General features: G+C 44.1%; 1 long non-coding RNA gene and 1 pseudogene across 2 annotated transcripts; both read left to right on the top strand.

The window, feature by feature from the left end:
* The first annotated feature begins 3,757 nt into the window (after positions 1 to 3,757).
* LOC135532482 (uncharacterized) lies at positions 3,758 to 11,351 on the top strand. Of its 2 annotated transcripts, none has more exons than XR_010454352.1 (3): positions 3,758 to 3,864; positions 5,229 to 5,436; positions 11,295 to 11,351. It is a non-coding gene; the product is annotated as an uncharacterized LOC135532482 (long non-coding RNA). The 2 variants fall into 2 exon arrangements; XR_010454353.1 differs by lacking the exon at positions 11,295 to 11,351 and adding an exon at positions 7,192 to 7,877.
* Positions 11,352 to 13,314: 1,963 nt separating this feature from the next.
* Positions 13,315 to 14,071, top strand: LOC135532476 (zinc finger protein 135-like; annotated as a pseudogene).
* The last annotated feature ends 5,729 nt before the right edge of the window (positions 14,072 to 19,800 follow it).

Consider the following 19,800-nt stretch of genomic DNA (forward strand, 5'->3'; position numbering starts at 1 on the left):
CTATATCAAACGTTCTATGGATCTGCAGAGAAGGATGGGATAAACTCCCCAAATACAGGTGTGCCAACCTTGTAGCATCATACCCAAGAAGACAATGCTGTAATCACTGCTAAATGTTCTTCAACAAAGTCCGGAGTAAAGGGTCTGAATACTTAAATAAATGTGATATTTCACTTTATTCAATTTGCAAAAACGGTGTCATAAAATCTAGCGGTCAAAAGGGAAATGGTTCCAATCATTTTTCATTTTAGAAACACTTTAAATAAGGGCTATGTTTTGTGTATGCTTACCCTTGCGTGACGATTTGATAACCATGTACATTTTTCTCGGACAAGGTGACTTTTATCAATATACTCGGCTTTATTTCATCTCACCTTATGAAACACTAATTAGCACCAAACATTATGTACAAACAACAAATAACTGCAAGCTCCTGTATGTCATCTCTAGCTGACACCTTTGCTAACAGGTATTGTGTAAGTGTAAAACTTGCACAAGACAGTTAACAGAATTTTCCATTTAAATAAAAGTAGTTTACTTATTCATTACTACATTTAGCTAACATTATATAGGTAATTCTGAGATCCTGACCTTTGACTGGATTCGGCAGTCTTGTCCAGATCGTCATGGTATTTGTAGTTCTTTAGGATAGCCACATTAGCAGCTAATTCGCATTTTATTTTGGGGGGGGGGGTAAATACAGGCGAATATATTGATCAAAGTCACCTTGTTCTAGAGAGATTTACACGGTTATAAAACCGTTACATATAAGATACCTCGTAAGAAAAAGAAAAATAGCACACTAAAGAAGAATGGGACAACATTTCACAGGCCATAATCAACAGCTTGATCAACTCTATGTAAAGGAGAAGTGTACGGGAGGAGGCAGCGGCAGCTACCCCTTTCTCATGTAATGGGGTAGGGCCATGCCAATGATCCTGGAATGCACGTACTGTTGCACTGTGTTAGTGGGGGAACAGGAAGTTCCGGGCAAGCGCGCACCAGTCTTCAGTTTAAAGAAAGCGCCAGAACTGTGCAGTCAAGAAGATAACCTTTGTGTCCGTTTCAATTTACCACTACAGGTATGTAATAACACGTTTAGACGTTCCAGTGTTGAAAGGATATGTCATACCATGCTAGGTAACAAATCCATTAAGGTATTATCACGTTTGGTTAAATTAAGGTTTATGTGTTATTTTTGTGTCAAACCGATGGAAGAACGTGATTTAAAAACAAATTTACAAGTCACATAGCTGGGGACTGGGTTTGTCTGAATGGATGTACATCATTTTATCAAGGAAATTTCACATAGTCCATTTATTTGAGATTTCTGTGATCGTTTTGCATATTATTGGTTTTCTGTAAAATTCACAAGCTGGTAAAATGGCGGTCCCCAGTCTGTCGGAGTCAACGGACTGTTTTCGTGTTGAATGTAATGATTATCGGTTTTCTAACGTTGCATGTGTACTAATATTCAGACACATTCAGTTGTTTCTGTCTTTATCTATAAATGTTATTATGGTGTGAACAGAAAATACTTTTGGTTTTTGATTGAAGTAATATAGTGAAGACAAGGTTATTAAGTAGTACATCGTGCTGCCTAAAACAAACTGTAACCTTGTACGAAATGGTTTTTGAGTCATGTATGCACACCGAAGACAGTTTAGGGTCGGATATTCGCCTGGAGTTTTCCTTACGTCCACCAACAGCAGTTAGGGACCGTCAAAACATAGTGACAAATCAAAATGTTCACATTTCAATAGCTCTTTAACTAATACTCCTAACATTTTCAAAACTGGTTGTAGCAAACCCGATGTTATACACACACACATTGCACACCCTTTAGTTTGTCCATTTTCATCTCACATGGTTTTACATGAATTTTTCAACATTTTAAATTTCAATTGCTCATGTGACCTAATGTCCGCCTACTACCCTTCTATATTGCACACTCTTGTTTGTGTCCTGTAAAATCATGCTCTGCAATGTACATTTTTCATAGTTTCAAATTTGCAATAGCTCCTTGGTCATGTCAATTACACACCTAAGTAGCGTGCAGTGGATATACACCCATATTGCGTTATCTCTAGTCAAGTATCTTCTATATTGTTGTACATTATTATTAGTTTGACAATTAGGGGGTTCAGTCCAGTGTTGTGTTTACCCATTAATATTTATCTACATTAATTGGTAGTTATAAGTACTTATTTTCCCAGTCCCCCCCACCGTATTTAACAGTGTATTTATAGGAGAGAGACATATCTCCTTTCCTCATTAATATCAACCATAAAGGAAAAGGGCAAAGTACGAGAGTCATGCTTTTAATTATCCAAAGCAGCGGTGGAGAGTGAGGTAGGCTGCAGTGGGTTTGCTGGTCAGTACATATACTGAACATGCACCCACAGTAATGGTGGCCAGTAAATCAAAGAATAAAAATGTAATATTGATAAATTAAACAAATTGTAGACCTTTAATCTTTCCAACATGTCAACAGACACTTAACACAGTGAAATGTTTCATATTTAATTGAAGTTAACTTCCTCTTTATCCCTGGTTGATGTACATGTCAGAGCCTCTTCACTGTGGATGGGGTATAGTATACATTTTCAACAACAGACTGCACTTCCAGTTTGTGTTCTTTACTCTGTTGAACTCGTCTGTCTTCATTCCGAAGCACAGTACATGGAACCACCGCTGACATTCAATCTAAAACTAAACTAAGCGTATCGCGTGATAAATAATATCAATGCAGTTTGACAAATGACGAATTAGCCATCCATTGTGTTATATCATAAATTGTCTTACATGCAGTCAGTCTTTGGGCCACATCCAGGTTCTTTATCAGTGGCCCACATGAAGCAGTTGTTGGCTTTGTTGAACTCTGAAATCATAGGCATGAACTGAACACATGGCTGTCCCATTGGCTATATTTGGATCAAAACTGACGGACAATTTTGGGCGAAATAAAGTCCATGATGGATGGACCTGATATAGCTGAAAATGGCAAAGCCAGCGTGAAATTCCCATTTAACCTGTAGATGTTGGCTTTTTTTCAATGCAGGATTCTACATGCAGGAGTTAGTCGGTAGCGTGGTGTGTCTGGTTTTGGGTAGGGAAATATGGCGAAGCCGAAGTGCTGTTCGAGTCTGGTGGCTCCAAGTTGAGTAAAATTGGTAGGAATGAATTGAATGGAAGATGGAGACGACGAAAAATGGAGCAAACAGGTCAAAAGTTGTAAATGAACATCGGTTTCTTATGGAGTGCGATTCATCAACAATTATGTATTGTTGGGAGATCATTTGAGGTCAGGAAGATGGTAAAGGAGGCATTAGGAAAGGTAGAGTCAGTCAGTGACCAGTAGTGGTTTTGATTTCAATGCGTCTCAGAAGAGCAGAAGGAGAGAGCATTGTTTTTTGGAGCAGGGCACCGATAAAATGTGTTATATCTGGAGTTTCGTTGGAAGAGTGAAGAGTGTCTGCCTACTCATGTGATGCTGCGATATGGAAGATACGCAGTGAGAGGGATTGTGAATAAACCACTGCAGTTATGAAATTGATAAAATAATGGCCATGTTTCAAGTGTGTACCGACGGAATATTTTTGCTATTTATTAGGATCCCCATTTAACCACTGCAAAAGTATCAAAATTGTTCACTTCTCTCATTGACTTCTCAAACCCAGGCTTGGTCCGCATCACCAGCGTTCTCTGAAGTCTCGCGTTGTTTGCGTCTCTGGGTTTAGAAACTGGGATTGGGGGAACAGGAAGTTCCACGCAGGCGCACATCATTCTTCACAATAAAGGACACACCAGAATTGTGCAGTCGAGACCACAACTTTTGTGTACGTTTCAAATGTATTACTACTGGTATGTAATAGCACGTTTTAATATCTTATGAACACGTCATAACATGCTCGGTAACAAATACGTCAAGTTATTATCACGTTTGGTAGAAGAAAAAAAATGTGCCAAACCGCGTGAGTGAACGTGATCAATTTATTTTTTATTTTTTTTACAATTGACATAGATACTCTGGGTTTGTCTGAGTGGATGTATCTCGTCAATGTAATCTCATTAAGGATCACATTTGAGATTTCTGGGTTCGTTTAACATGTCGTTTTTGGTTTTGTGTGACGTTAAAATTCACGAGCTGGTAAAATGGCGGCTCCCTCTCGGTCTGCATCAACGGACTTCAGTTCAGGCAGTGAGGGTGCAGCAGAGAGAGAGACCATTTTACGGTTGCACTACTGTTTTGGAGATAAATGTAATGATTATCAGTTTTCTACACGTGTACTAATATTGAGACATTCAGTTGTTTCTGTCTGTCTATACATGTTACTATGGTGTGAACGGAAATATTGTTTTTTGATTGAAATAACACAGTGAAGACAAGGTTATTCAGGAAAATAGTACACAGTGCTGCCTGAAACATACTGCAACCTTGTACTAAATGTTTTTTGAGTCATTCATGTCAATTCAGAAATCTACTATAGATTAAGTTCTGTAGCCTAATGCTTAGCTACCAGATCTATTGAAATGAGATCAGTGCTTGAATTGGACAGGAGCTCACTGGAGCTGAGTACCAGCACCTCAAATTTCTACTGCTTGAGCTGATGTTCCTCTTCTAGAGAATAAAGTTCCAGAACTGTCAAGAGTAACTTTTGTATCCGTTTCTATTTATTACTACTGGCCGACTCGGATTAAGCCTGAGGCTGGTAACATCAACAGTGAGGACAAACCCAGCCTGCCTCTTATTGGGAATTTTCCAGGAAATGTGTGCACATTATACATCTTAGAGTAGTCAGCAGAATAAGTGCACTCTATATGTGTGTCTAGGTCATTAGGCACCATTAAACATGCACCTGTCTTGAGAGTGGGTGTGTCTGTTTAGTTTTGTACCATTGCTATGGCTTCATGTTTACTGTTGCTATGGTTATGCCAGGAATGGAATCTATGCCCTACATGCACCTGTCTTGGGAGTGTGCATATCTGTCTATTTTTGTACCATTGCTATGAATGGAATCTATGCCCTAATGTGAAACCAAGCTAAAGTTAGTGCAAGGCAAAAAGATAATGGTGGCTAAATGGCAGAGGGGATGAATCATTAACATAAAGAGGAGTTGCGTAAGGAGGAAAACTATAACGAGTGTATGCCAAAGCTGGAAAGATACTTGCTTCATGAACCAGCTCGGGTTCTATTACTTTGTAATAAAGTCTTTTTGAACTCACAGGCTCCGGTATTTCCACGACACTCTCCTTCCACACTGAGTCCAAACCTACAGTCACTGGGTCCTGATTGTGACAGTGGAGCCCATTTTGAATTGCAGGATCCAGAGAGGGCATCAGTGAAGCTGGAAGACTGCAGTCAAACACTGGAACTGAATGCCAACATTAAAGATTAAGAAGTGGAGGAGAAGATTGGGACATCTGTTTCTCATGGTAAGAGCAGGTTCTAAGTGTGTATTGTTTATTTCAACTTCCCACTGTGTATGAAAAGTTGCGGTAGAACTGTTTCATTATGAACTGTGTCAATGAGAAGGTAGATGTTAGTTCATGCTACTGACTAGGGATACACAATATATCGGTGAGCATATCAGGTGTCTAGTTTAGTTTAACGCTGAGGTGCAAAACCGATGTCCAAGCTGACGTAAATACCTACCTATATAACGTAGGTACAAGACGTAATGAACTCGCGTAAACTTTTGCGACACAGCATTCCCATCCTAGCCCACCATGTCTGCTGTGTGGATCGAGCAGTTATTTGAAAGAGTAAGACCATTTCAGCTGAGACAACTCGAAGGCAAAGATAATGGAATTCATTGCCCTTGACAATCAACCGTTCTCTGTTGTGGGTGATGTTGGCTTTCGCCGACTGGTCAAGCACCGGTACACACTAATGTAAACTCACCCCATTCCGTACAAATGTGCGCAACCGCAACATTCAAACGAGGCTGCAAAGAAAACTAATGGGACTGTAGCGACTGTTGACTTCAAATTCTGGGGTGTGAACTACGTTTCTATGTAAGCGTTTATAGACATAACTTACAGTACGCATAACGCAACTATTTATGTCTGTTTACTTCTAAGATCACTTTAGCACTGCCCTAAAAACCCTATTCAAATTCGACACAAACCTTCAAATAGGAATGTAATAAAACATTTATATAAACTCTTTATCGTGTTTTATTTACATTTTAGAGGCGATAAGTTGGACAGATCGAGTGAAAAAAAAGCAATTTTCCCACAAGACATCTCTCCTTCTCACTATCACGCATTAGTTTCGCTTCCCCACCCGCCATTTAAAAAAAAGACCCCACAGGGCTCATTGCCTGCTTGAATTATGCAGAAACGGGCAGCGTTTACATCATGTAATTGATAATTGATAATGTTGGAAAGGGGAGAAATTGTGCTTTACAATGGTATTGACATTACAGTTGATCTGGAAGTATTACGCTTTTGGGGCGCTAAAATAAGGGTAATTGTACGGACCAAGGCGATGTACGAGTTTACGTTAGCACCAATACAACCAGCCTGAAAACAATAGCTAGGTTGCCACTTGTTGTTCGCCAATTGAATTTGCCAGTTCAATTGAATTTCAGTTCATGAAAATAAACAGTTAGCCAGCTACTTAACCCTGTTGCCCAAAGCTTCCGTTATATGCAGCCCACTAGCTTCATCTGGCTGAGGCTCGACCGGACCGGGTTATGTGTTGTGAAGCTAGCCACAATAAGGATTAGCACAAAAGTGAAATTTGCTGTTTTCAAAATAAAGGTATGTCATTGATAGTGATGCAAATGATTACAAATAGTAGAATTATGCCCTACCTTTACTTTGAAGGCTAACTGCAAATTCCACTATTGTGGCTAATCCTTATTGTTGCTAGTTTCACATAGATGGGTCCAACCACCATTAATCAAATAAGAACCGTGTTATAAATTAGGGCTATTTTAGATAATGATACCTAGCTATATAGTTAACTCCCTGACTATAGCTACTGAAACAGATTATGTCGGTTTGCGATGTTTTTGGGGAAGAACATTGTTTGCATCCATGAGTTAGCAAGCTTTTTTTATGACCAGCATCAGAGCATACGTATTGATGAATCGTTGACATATGAAATTTGAGTGATTGTGTAATCAATGTGTAATAACTCCGTCAAAATATGAACGCGTAAAATTATTATGTGACGGGCAGTCATATTCAGGTCCTGATTGGTCAACAAGCTTGTTTTTTGACACGCAAAGACCCAAACGGCGTTCCATAGAAATCCTGGTTGAGAATGAAACAACTGAACAAATGAACAAGGAAACAGCACAGCAAGTAAGTGAGGAAATAGGTTTTGATGATGTTTTACTGGTAATGGGGACATATGGAAATGCCAACAAAATAACTTTTTGGTGTGTTTGTGTAAACTTTTATTTAACTGGGCAAGTCATTTAATAACAAATTCTTATTTACACTGATGGCCTACCTCGGCCAAACCCGGACGACGCTGGGCCAGTTGTGCGCCGCCCAATCATGGCCGGATGTGATACAGCCAGGATTTGAACCGGGGACTGTAGTGACGCCTCTTGCACCGAGATGCTGTGCCTTAGACTGCTGCGTCCATGTTTGTGTGTGTGTGTTAACTATTTAACTACTAAAATGCATAAAAGGCCGCAAAAAATGTCAATATCGGGTATCGGTAGCTGTTTATTTTGTCAAGGAAAATATCGGAATGGGCAAAAAATGTCATATCGGTGCATCACTACTACTGACACTTGCATGGTTTGACACCAGTATTGCCAGCATTTGTTTTATTAACTGGGCTGTCTGGAGTGTTCAGAGAGGAGACTAAAGAAGTGAAGTGGACAAACTGCCAGTGTCTACTGTTTTGTTGTCAATGCTTAGCTACCTGATCCATTGAAATGAGATCAGTGCTTGACTTGGACAGGAGCTCACTGGAGCAGAGAACCGGCACCTCAAATGTCTACTGTTTGAGCTCATGTTCCTGTCAAGGCTTTGGGTAACTGGTGAAAAGGAGTCAGACGCAGGAGAGTTGAGATGCGTGGACAAGGTATTTAATACACGAAAAAACACGGGTTTAGAAACAATATAACGGTCCGTGAAATATACCGGTACCACGAATAAACTGGCGTTCATACAAAGCCCGGCAACAAAATACCAGCCATCAGATACGTATGTATGTGTGAACCAGGGTTAAATACTGAATCTGTAACGGGGGAATTGAAACCAGGTGTGAATACAACAAAGTAAAAACAAATGGAAAATTAAAAGTGGATCGGCAATGGCTAGAATACCGGTGACGTTGACCGCCGAGCGCCGCCCGAACAAGAAGAAGGACTGACTTCGGCGGAAGTCATGACAGTAACCCCCGCCGCGCGCCGACACCGGCCTCGGGGACGACCCGGATGGAGACGGCGGAACTCCTGCAGCATCGACGGGTCCAAACGTCCTCCACCGGCACCCAGGATCTCTCCTCCGGACCTTACCCCTCCCACTCCACGAGGTACTGAAGTCCCCTCGCTAGACGCCTCGAGTCCAGTATGGCCCGAACTGCATACACCGGGTCCCCCTCGATGTCCAAAGGGGGCAGAGGAACCTCCCGCACCTCAGTCTCCTGGAGTTGACCAGCCAACACCGGCCTGAGGAGAGACACATGGAACGAGGGGTTAATATGGTAATCGGGGGAAGCTGTAACCTGTAACAAACCTTGTTCAGTCTCCTCAGGACTTTGAATGGCCTCACAAACCGCGGGCCCAGCTTCCGGCAGGGCAGGTGGAGGGGCAGGTGGAGGGTCGAGAGCCCCGGTGTGCCGTGGCGGTCTGTGCCAGTCCTCTGACGCCTCCCGGCCCACTGAAAGTGACCATGAGCGTTGTCCCATGTCTACTCCGAGCGCCTAAACCTCGATCTGGCACTGATGCCTAGGTGCCAGAACCGCTGGTACCCCAGTACGCACTGGAAGGAGGAAGCATAAATCCTCATTTCCTTAACCAAGGTGGATCACCAGTAGTTCTCACTGAGACAACGCACTGTCCGGCCGATACCCGGATGACCAGAGGAGGGTGATGTGTGGGCCCAATAGATCAAATGGTCGCGGACAGCAGACGGAACGTACAGACGCCCAGCTGGACACTCGGGGGAGTGGGCTCTGCACGTAACACCCGCTCGATGTCCGCATCCAGCTCCCACACTACCAGTGCCACCAGGCAAGAGGCCGGGAGTATGGGAGTGTTATCCATGGACCGCTCCTCCGTGTCATACATCCGGGACAGTGCTTCTGCCTTAGCGTTCTAGGAACCTGGTCTGTAGGACAGGTAAAGAAAACGGGTAAAGAACATGGCCCACCTTGCCTGGCGAGGGTTCAGTCTCCTCGCCGCCCGGATGTACTCCAGATTGCGGTGGTCAGTCCAGATGAGAAAAGGGTGTTTAGTCCTCTCAAGCCAATGTCTCCACGCCTTCAAGGTCTTGACGACAGCCAACAGCTCCCGGTCCCCCACGTCATAGTTTCGCTCCACCGGGCTGAGCTTCTTCGAAAAGAAGGCACAGGGGCGGCGCTTTGGTAGCATACCTGAGCGCTGAGAGAGCACGGTTCCTAACCCAGTCTCGGACCTGCGTCCACCTCCACTATGAACGCCAAAGAGGGATCCAAATGCGCCAGCACGGGAGCCAAGGTAAACAGAGCCGGGACCAAAAGCCCTGTCCGCCTCAGCCGACCACTGCAAACGCAGTGGTCCCCCCTTCAGCAGTGAGGTAATAGCAGCTGCTACCTGACCAAAGCCCCGGATAAACCTCCGGTAGTAGTTGGCAAACCCTAGAAACCGCTGCACTTTCTTTACCGTGGTGGGAGTCGGCCAATTACGCACAGCTGAAATGCGGTCACTCTCCATCTCCACCCCCTGATGTGGAAATGCGATACCTTACGAAGGAGACGGCCTGCTGGAAGAACAGGCATTTCGCAGCCTTGACGTACAGGTCATACTCCAACAGTCGTACAAGTACCCTGCGCACCAAGGACACATACTTGGCGCGTGTAGAGGAGTAAATCAGAATGTCATTGATATACACCACTACACCCTGCCCGTGCAGGTTCCTGAAAATCTCGTCTACAAAGGATTGGAAGACTGGAGCATTCATCAACCCCAAGGGCATGACAAGGTACTCATAATGGCCTGATGTGGTACTAAACGCCGTCTTCCACTCTTCTCCCTCCCGGATACGCACCAGGTTGTAAGCGCTCCTGAGATCCAATTTTGTGAAGAAGTGTTCCCTGTGCATTGACTCGATCGCACTGGCTATGAGAGGCAGCGGGTAACTACCTCACAGTGATTTGGTTAATGCCTCAGTCAATACACCTCTATCCTTCTTCACGAAAATAAACTCGAGGAGGCAGGTGAAGTGGAGGGCCGAATGTACCCCTGCCCCAGAGATTCGGAAACATATGTTTCCATAGCCGCCGTCTCCTCTTGCGACAGGGGATACACGTGACTCCTGGGAAGTGCTGCGTCTACCAGGAGATTTATCGCACAATTTCCCCCCGTCGATGGGGTGGTAATTGAGTCAAATCGATATATTCAGAGGGGATGCATGGTGGAGACTAGGCTGGTTCTTTCCACTGTAGTAGCACCGATGGAAACCCCTACTCACCTGGATGGACAGGTCCACCAGCTGGTTGAATGTGAGAGTGGTGTCCCTGCAGTCCAACTCCCGACGGACGTCCTCGCGCAGACTGCACCGGTAGTGATCGATCAGGGCCCTGTCATTCCATCACAAACTCCTGTGCGCTCCTCGTCCCCTGCCTCAGGTGTACGAGACGTCCGAAGTGGTCCAACAAGCTTCTACTTCCCCCACATAAGGCGTTGGCCCACTCCAGGGCCTTCCCTGAGAGGCAGGAGACGAGGGCGATACTTAGCCCGCCAACAAAATACCAGCCATCAGATACAGTCATCAACATAGAACTAACACGCACACATACATGTGGGAAACAGAGGGTTAAATACTGAACATGTAATGGATCGGCGATGACTAGAAGACCGGTGACGTCGACAGCCGATCGTCGCCCGAACAAGGAGAGGGATCGACTTCGGCGGAAGTCGTGGCAGTTCCTCTTATAGAATATTAGCTCAACAGTATTGTGGAGCTCCTATGCCTAAATATAAACAGTACCAGCACCCATTTCAGTCCAAGTCAAGCACTGAATTAGATAATTGAACATATAATATATTTTTAGAGAATAAAGAAAGTGCCAGAACTGTCAAGACAATAACATTTGTGTCTGTTTCTCATTGTTACTACAGGACGACTAGAATTAAGTCTGAGGCCGGTAACATCAACAGTAACGACAAACCCAGCCTACAGTCCTTCCTGAGTGTGACAGTCACTGGGTCCTGATTGCCCAGTTTGCACTGCAGGATCCAGAAATGGCATCAGTGAAGGTGAAAGACTACAGTCAAACACTGGAGCTGAATGTCAACATTAAAGATGAAGAAGAGGAGGAGAAGATTGGGAAATCTGTTAATCATGGTAAGAGCAGGTTCTGTCTAACAAAGTTTGTTGTTCATTCCAACTTCCCACTGTGTATGAAAAGTTGCAGTAGAGCTGTTTCATGATGAACTGTTTCAATGAGAAGGTAGATGTTATTTCATGCTACTGAGATGTGCATGGTTTGACACCAGTATTGCCAGCATTTGTTTTATTAACTGAGCTATCTGGAGTGATCAGAGAGCAGACTAAAGGAGTGAAGTAGACCAACTGCCAGTGTTTAAAGTTCTATGAAGTGAGTCTGTGTAGTTACTAACCCTTGTTGTAGTGAATGGATGTTGATATGAAATGAGTCTGTGTCGTTACTAACGCTTCTTATAGTGAGTAGAGGATGACGAGCCCCTTTTTTAGCTTTCATCTCTTACCCACTTTTAGAATAGTTTTATTCCCCTGTATTGTACAGCCTACCGATATAAATACATATGTCACCTGGTACAGACAGAAGAGGACCGGCCACTCCTTTGAGCCTGGTTCCTCTCTGTTTCCTCCAAGGTTCTTGCTTTCTAGGGAGTTTTTCGTGGCCATTGTGCTTCTACATCTGCATTGCTTGCTCTTTGGGGATTTCGGGTTGGTTTCTGTAAAGAACTTTGTTACAACTTGTGTAAAAAGAGCTTCATAAAATACATTTGATTGATATGTATATCACACCAATTGACTGGTTCTTCTGATATTGTTCACACAGGAGACCATGTTGAGACATTCTCTACATCCAGAGAGCATCAACAGGAAGATCACATAGCAAAGAGGTCTCACCACTGCACACATTGTGAGGAGATTTTCCCATTTCTATCAAAGCTAAAAATACACCTAAAAATACACACAGGAGAAAAGCTTTACTCTTGCTCTGAATGTGGAAAATGCTTCAAAACATCGACATCACTAAAACTTCATCAGAGAACACACACAGGAGAAAAGCTTTACGCTTGCTCTGAATGTGGAAAATGCTTCAAAACATCAACATCACTAAAACTTCATCAGAGAACACACACAGGAGAAAAGCTTTACTCTTGCTCTGAATGTGGTAAATGCTTCAAAACATCAACATCACTAAAACGTCATCAGAGAACACACACAGGAGAAAAGCTGAATGTGGAAAATGCTTCAAAACATCAACATTTCAGAGAACACACACAGAGAACTCTTGCTCTGAATGTGGAAAATGCTTCAAAACATCAACAACACTAAAACGTCATCAGAGAACACACACAGGAGAGAAGCCTTACTCCTGCTCTGAATGTGGGGCGAGTTTCTCTCATAGGGATACCTTAAAACAACATGAACATATACACACGGGAAAGAAGCCTTACTCCTGCTCTGACTGCAGGGCAAGTTTCTCTCATCGGAACACCTTAAAACATCATGAACATATACACACAGGAAAGAAGCCTTACTCCTGCTCTGACTGTGGGGCGAGTTTCTCTCGACTGGGCCACCTAAAAAGACATGAGCGTTTACACACAGGAGAGAAGCCTTACTCCTGCTCTGACTGTGGATCAAGTTTTTCTCAACGGGGCACTTTAAAAAAACATGAATGTATACACACAGGAGAGAAGCCTTACTCCTGCTCTGACTGTGGGGCGAGTTTCTCTCTACTGGGCCATTTAAAAAAACATGAACGTATACACACAGGAGAGAAGCCTTACTCCTGCTCTGACTGTGGAAGGAGTTTCTCTCAACTGTGCCACCTAAAAAGACATGAGCGTTTACACGCAGGAGAGAAGCCTTACTCCTGCTCTGACTGTGGATCGAGTTTTTCTCAACGGGGCACCTTAAAACACCATGAACGCATACACAAAGGAGAGAAGCCTTACTCCTGCTCTGAATGTGGGCGAGTTTCTCTCGACTGGGCACTTTAAAAAAACATGATCGTATACACACAGGAGAGAAGCCTTACTTCTGCTCTGACTGTGGAAAGAGTTTCTCTCAACTGGGTACCTTAAAACAACATGAACGTATACACACAGGAGAGAAGCCTTACTCCTGCTCTTACTGTGGAAAGAGTTTCTCTCGACCGTGCACCTTACAAAAACATGAACGTATACACACGGGAGAGAAGCCTTATTCCTGCTATGACTGTGGGGCGAGTTTCTCTCGTCCGGACACCTTAAAACAACATGATTGTATACACACAGGAGAGAAGCCTTACTCCTGCTCTGACTGTGAAAAGAGTTTCCATCAACTGGGTACCTTAAAACAACATGAACGTATACACACAGGAGAGAAGCCTTACTCCTGCTCTGACTGTGGAAAGAGTTTCACTTACCTGGGCAACTTAAAACAACACAAACGCATACACACAGGAGAGAAGCCTTACTTCTGCCCTGACTGTGGAAAGAGTTTCCGTCAACTGGGTACCTTAAAACAACATGAACGTATACACACAGGAGAGAAGCCTTACTTCTGCTCTGACTGTGGAAAGAGTTTCACTTACCTGGGCACCTTAAAACAACATGAACGTATACACAAATGAGAGAAGCCTTACTCCTGCTCTGACTGTGGGGCAAGTTTCTCTTGTCCGGGCACCTTAAAATGACCTGAACATATACACACACTGGAGAGAAGCCTTAGTCCTGCTCCGACTGTGGAAAGTGTTTCTCTTGAATGTGCCATTTAAAAAGACACCAAAGGAAACACGAGAGGAGCCTTACCACTGATCTGACTGTAGAAAATGTTAAAACACCAGCTGAGCTTAAAGGTCATTAGAGAAAAGACAAAGGAGAGAAGCCTTATTTCCGCTCTCAATGTGGCAAGAGTTTTTCCCAATTGGGCAATGTAAAAACACCAACGGATACACACTTGAGAGAAGCCTTATCACTGCACTGACTGTGGGAAGAGGTTCTACAGATTGGGTCATTTAAAAAGACACAAATGTATACATAAAGGACAGGCCTCATCAGTTCTCTCAGACCAGCTAAGATTAGACACTCCACTTAATTCTCATGTCATTAAATAATTGGCAACGTTGAATTGGATCAAATGAAGAAAGTGTAGAACACTATTGTAATCCTATAGTTTCTCACTGTGAGAGAACAATGCAGAGGAAAGGGAGCATTATAAAATGTTAGTCTCTCTTTACTGATCAGTGTGCACCTTGTCAGTTTTGGTGTGAGAGAGAATAAAGTAGACGGCACAAGTCAAACGTTTGATTTATGACCCTATGTCCGGATGACGCGTGCATGCCCATATTTGGGCATCCGGTAAGGACATCCCGGCGGGAAGTGATCACGTGGTTATGCCCATATATGTTCATCCTGTTCCTGTTCTCACGCCTTAGAGTGAGTGCATTATGTATATAATGCCTTTGAAGTTGTCATGATGATTGATGTCTAGTGACCTCTTTGAACTGGGGGGATGACCATTTCAAAGAGTTTGACCCCCCCCACCCCCTGTTTTATTGACCTTAGGGTTGTTGTCTATGAAACACGAATGTCCTGGGGTATTGGGGTTGGCAGACGCCTTATAAATAAAGCCCAGAACAAGACATGCGTCCTCAGAACACTAAACAAGATTTTTAAAATCAGCATGGATTTTGTGATCAGTGGCAAAGCTGTGATGACTGTAACAACGGAAGCAGGACCTCGGTTGAAACATCGAGAAAGGGCCAAGTATCAAGCCACAATATACGATGCGCCAAAAAAGCGGTTTCTAAGTGTGTATAGAACCCAAATACCGCCCGCAACTACGCTGAAAGATCAAGTGCTGATGTCTAATGGACATCAATCTGGGTATCGGTTTGATTACCTGGCCTGTAGAGTGAACCTCTATACGGTAGCCGAAGGAGAAGAATATACAGACCAGACTTTAGGAGTGGACTACGGGCTTGAAGACTGGATGGTTTTTCGCAAAGGTTGTGTGTCCCAAACTGAGCCTTATCACCAAGGGGTATAGCTTGTTCAAGGTGCCCCTGACTCCTCAGGAAGAATAATTCACAGGGTGAAAATACAAAGAAAGAATGGACTTCCATGTGGCTACGTGGAGTTCTATTTCGGCAACGAGGAAACCCGCAACCAAAACATTTGTGATGGTGGGGATTTCAGGTTGCGCATGCTTATTCCTTCTCAAATTTGGGAACTAATGGAATTGAAAATGTTCCAGCTGTTGGACGCTCTCTTTGTACAGAGCCAACAGCGGCAGAGCATAGTTCATGTAAAGAAGTGCATAATATATACGAATCCTGAGGATTATGATTCAAAGGAGCCCCAAGAAGGTACTTCCTCAGAAGGGACAGCCTCCGAAGACAACTAAGTATGCGGTTGCGTTAACCACGCCCTGATACCCAAAGGACTGGTTCAACAATAAAAGGAGTGCCCTTAAAGCCTCCAGTTCTTCATTTCATCATACACCATGGATATTCATACAACATACCAGGACTCCGATACGACATGGGGGCCAGACCCTAAGGACTCTATGCCTCACAGCCCGGCTTTCTACTCCCCCCTGGCGAGACCCACGACACCCCCTACATGTACACAGCCTGAGGATGTGTTTGATGGGGTAGTCAGTACTATTTTTGTGGACACCATCAAGGCCTCTGTAGCCACACTTTTAGACGTGGTGATTGGAGAATATATAAGAGAGAAATGCATCGGTTGTGAGATCAATCACCCCAGCAAGCGCCGTATATGACCCGCCAAGATACTACTTCTTCAACCAATTTGAGGAGCTGGTGAAAAGACTGTGGTCCTGCAGGTTTATACCATCGCTGGTCAGAGCCCTGGAGTCTATTGGTCTTGTGCCGTCTATCCCCAGAGTTTACTTGGTAACCACGGCATTCCTACATGAACTGAAGCAGGCAATCTACATCCACGATAAACTCAAAGAAATCCGACACACCCTGTTGGACGACAATAAATACCGGGAAGTTGTGGTGGCTGATGTGATGACTTTCTGGCTCAATAAACCCCAAGAGACCGAGTGACATTTTGTTATTTAGATGTAAAGCAATGGGCAACTATGTGTATACGATGTTAGAGATAATAAATGTCTTTTTTGAGAGAACTTACAAATGTTATGCATCAGATTATTGACAATAAAGTGAACAATGTATCGTTCTACACAACACACAATGCCTGGGTTAATGTAGAGCGTGTGCTGAAAATGGAACAAATCATGAATCATGTTGTGGATGATTCTGAAGAACTAGAAACAACTTTGTCTAAGATTTTACTTTATTTGTTTGAAACACCATTTAATTGTAACGTATCATATTTGTTGTTTATATGCTTATATAACGGACATGTGTGTTTTAAACATTCAGCGACACAAGTCTGTAAATCAAAACCAAATATACAGGGTGTTGCATGCTGTGATCGTTGAGAAAACTGGGACATGTATCCTGCAAAGAATCCTGAATTGTCTGAATACGTAATACTTGATGCGTAAATAAAACTTCTATCATGAAAATGAAATGTTGTCGTTATTTGAAAGTGGCTCATTAACGTTATTGTACCTCAGAGAGGCAAGAAGGATGGCGGAGCAGATGTTGAAAAACATTTATTATAATCCCTCTAACCCCGGGTCTTATGGGGGAACATTTACAGAGAGCTATAGCTGAAGAAACAGGTAGCCGGTTAAGCGATTCTAAATGAGTGGTTATCAGAGCAGGATGCATATACTCTCCATAAACCTGTAAGAAAGGCGGATCTATGTGACATGCAGGTCCTTGCAGATAAAAATGATGGAAATCGCTACACGCTAACGGTTACAGATATTTAAGGGGCTTAAATAAGAGCGGGGCAGAGGTGACCCGGGCCTTTGACCCTATCTTGAAGGATGGAGAAACCCCCAAGAAAGTGCAGACTGATGGCGGAAAATATTTTTTTGATAATACTTTTCAGAAACTCATGAAGAAGCAGAATATAGTACATTTTGCTACAGGCTCGGATTTGAAAGCTTCAGTTGTTGAACGCTTTAACAGAACTCTGAAGGAGCGGATGTGGCAATATTTTACAGCTCACCACACGCATAGATATATCGATATAGTTCAAGGTTTAGTGAAGGGATACAACAACAGCTGCCATAAGAGTATAAGTATGAAGCCCTCCGAGGTCTCTTCTGAAAACTCTTTTCTTCAAGTCTTTAAAAATCTGTATGGTTTGTTCCCCCTTCGCCGTAAGAAAAATATATTTTTAAATTCATAGTTGGGGACTTGTGCGTATATCCAAATTGAGGGGTGTTTAGACTAAAAATATGAGCAGCGATGAGTTGTTCACCGCTACCGAGTGTGGTGGAGGCATCAGGGGTTAACTTAAACCCTCGTGCATGATAAATACCCCATCATTCGCGTGCACACAGGAGTGCATCATGGGACACACTGGCTTCTACCTGACTCTCCCCAGTAATGCGTCGTGATAATCAGAGTTAGAATTATACAACCAATTTTCCAAAGCCTATAGAGTTATCAGAGGCCTGGGAAGTAGGTCTCAGCGAGATTACATACCCCCATAGTTGGTATAATATCAAAGATAAGGACCGTGATTTTTATTGCAAATGGATATCGGAACCTGCAAAACTTATTAAGCTTAAAAAGGATTCTATAGAACCGTCGACAGGATCGTCTCAGAGTTGAATGAACTCCTAACCCCGAAACAATATGGAAATATTCCTGATGTACAACCCTATACATAAACGTGTACAAATCTCAGGGGATGCTGTTATGTACTTGAGTGAAGACCCAAAAGCGGTTTTAACAGAAAACAGAGTTCTTTAATGAAAAACAGGAATGGCATAAATCCTCTTCCAACGTAGTCAATGGAACAAAAAGAACGTTAGTATAATGCAGGATGCACCTGCCAGGCAGACTCCGACAGGATAGGACAAGGTGGAAGCAAACGCGACGACAGCTTGCTTCTGGCATCAAAAACACAAACAAGAATCAGACACTGAAAGTAGCAGGAACAGAGAGAGAAATAGAGACCTAATCAGAGGGGGAAGAGAGAACAGGTGGGAAAGAGTGAATGAGCTAGTTAGGGGAGATGTAGAACAGCTGAAGAATGAGAGACAGAGAAGGTAACCTAAAAAGACCAGTAGAGAGAGACAGAGTGAAGAGAAAGGACAGGAACAGACATAACAAGACATGACAGTACCCCCCACTCACCGAGCGCCTCCTGGCGCACTCGAGGAGGAAACCTGGCGGCAACGGAGGAAATCATCGATCAGCGAACGGTCCAGCACGTCCCGAGAGGGAACCCAACTCCTCTCCTCAGGACCGTACCCCTCCCAATCCACTAGGTACTGATGACCACGGCCCCGAGGGCGCATGTCCAAAATCTTACGAACCCTGTAGATGGGTGCGCCCTCGACAAGGATGGGGGGAGGGACGAGCGGGGCGCGAAGAACGGGCTTAACACAGAAGACATGGAAGACCGGGTGAACGCGACGAAGATAGCGCGGGAGAAGAAGTCGCACTGCGACAGGATTAATGACCTGAGAAATACGGAACGGACCAATGAACCGCGGGGCCAACTTGCGAGAAGCTGTCTTAAGGGGAAGGTTCTGAGTGGAGAGCCATACTCTCTGACCGCAACAATATCTAGGACTCTTGGTCCTACGCTTATTAGCGGCCCTCACAGTCTGCGCCCTATTACGGCAAAGTGCCGACCTGACCCCCTTCCAGGTGCGCTCGCAACGCTGGACAAAAGCCTGAGCGGAGGGGACGCAGGACTCGGCGAGCTGAGATGAGAACAGCGGAGGCTAGTACCCGAGGCTACTCTGAAAAGGGGAGAGACCGGTAGCAGACGAGGGAAGCGAGTTGTGGGCGTACTCTGCCCAGGGGAGCTGTTCTGACCAGGACGCAGGGTTACGAAAAGAAAGACTGCGTAAAATGCGACCAACAGTCTGATTGGCCCGTTCGGCTTGACCGTTAGACTGGGGATGAAAGCCGGACGAGAGACTGACGGAAGCCCCAATCAAACGGCAAAACTCCCTCCAAAATTGAGACGTGAACTGCGGGCCTCTGTCGGAAACGACGTCAGACGGAAGGCCATGAATACGGAAAACATTCTCGATAATGATCTGAGCCGTCTCCTTAGCAGAAGGGAGCTTATCGAGAGGAATGAAATGAGCCGCCTTAGAGAATCTATCGACAACCGTAAGAATAACTGTCTTCCCCGCTGATGAAGGCAGTCCGGTGATAAAATCTAAAGCGATGTGAGACCACGGTCGAGAGGGAATGGGAAGCGGTCTGAGACGGTCGGCAGGAGGAGAGTTCCCAGATTTAGTCTGCGCGCAGACCGAACAAGCGGCGACAAATCGACGCGTCAC

Source organism: Oncorhynchus masou, unplaced genomic scaffold (assembly GCF_036934945.1).
Source record: "Oncorhynchus masou masou isolate Uvic2021 unplaced genomic scaffold, UVic_Omas_1.1 unplaced_scaffold_1881, whole genome shotgun sequence".
NCBI classification, from domain to species: domain Eukaryota; kingdom Metazoa; phylum Chordata; class Actinopteri; order Salmoniformes; family Salmonidae; genus Oncorhynchus; species Oncorhynchus masou.